The following is a 1274-nucleotide window of genomic DNA, read 5'->3' as shown; positions in this document are numbered from 1 at the left end:
CAGCTGTCACTCACGCAGCTGGGCGGATCCAGACATAATTGTCGGGATCCACTTCGGCTGCGGCGTCCCTCGCGGTATACAGAGCCTAGGGTGACGGGAGGACGCTAGTTTGCGTTCTCCCGCGACCCTCAGGAGAGCTATGGGGAAAAGCCCTGACCCCATAGTTCTCCTTTTAAAAACAGAGTTTTTAGATACACGTCTTCTGCAGAAAACGTGACAGCCGCGCCAAGGCACCTCCATATAGTGCGGTTATAGTGCGGTCCTAACTCTAAACTATGAGAGTCTCCATCTTGGAGCACATGGGGGCAAAAGATCAAATTGGGTGCAGGTTTGTCAGGAGGAAGCCCAACCTCCCTTAAAAGGCACAGGGACGCACATGGGACCCCGCACATCACAACGGCAGCTGAGACCCCCCCCATGCGTCACTGCGCCAAATCATTCAAGCAAAACAAATGTCAAACGCACTCATCAATGTGTTACCATAGTTTAGAGTTAGGACCGCACTATAAGAGGTGCCTTGGCGCGGCAGTGCGGCTCTCACATTTTCTGCCGAAGACGTGTATCTAAACCTCTTTTTAACCTTAGCGGTGAGACAAGTTTTTTTGCGTGTGTGCCGGGAAACCTTTTGCTGGCGCATTTACTGTACGGTCGCATGGCTTTCGTCTTACTAGCACACTAGAAACCCGTACGATTTTCGGCGGGTTGGTGGCGTGCTCGGAAGACGAAAGCGGCACGGGGCCGCCATTGCAATCATCTGTAAGCCCTCCCCCTCAGCGGTGAGGACTTGCGATGATCGCAAGTACGATCTGCCTGTCCAAGATGGGCGGGTCGTGCGAAATTTTAATCGCCTTAGTCGTGCGATGGTTGGAAGGTGCATGGGCAGCTTAACAAGGTTCGGCGGTGGCGTCTCCCCCCTGTACGGCGGCATCAGACAATCGCACATGGGAGGGAAACCCCTCGGCATAAAACAACACGACAACCAGATTTATATCAAATCCTATTTATTGTCATCCAGAGAACTGGCGGATATTGTACCCACTCCGCCCCGACTATCACGCCACGGCGGAGATTTTAGTGTTTCTGTAGGCCACAGGCTCGGAAAGTGGTCTCTGCCCAAATAATGGTCGGCCTGCGCGGTCCGGTTTACAAATCGCAGACCGCCAGCATGGAGCAGGTGACGAATGTCCGTAATAACCGGCGTTTCACCGCGGTCACTATTATAGTGACGATATCGGTGAGCGCCAGGCGGTCCCGTTGGTGCCGCAGTCCGCTGC

This window comes from Nanorana parkeri, unplaced genomic scaffold (assembly GCF_000935625.1).
Source record: "Nanorana parkeri isolate BGI_ZX_2015 unplaced genomic scaffold, ASM93562v1 scaffold3162, whole genome shotgun sequence".
Taxonomy (NCBI): Eukaryota; Metazoa; Chordata; class Amphibia; order Anura; family Dicroglossidae; genus Nanorana; species Nanorana parkeri.
This window is presented reverse-complemented; position numbering follows the sequence as displayed.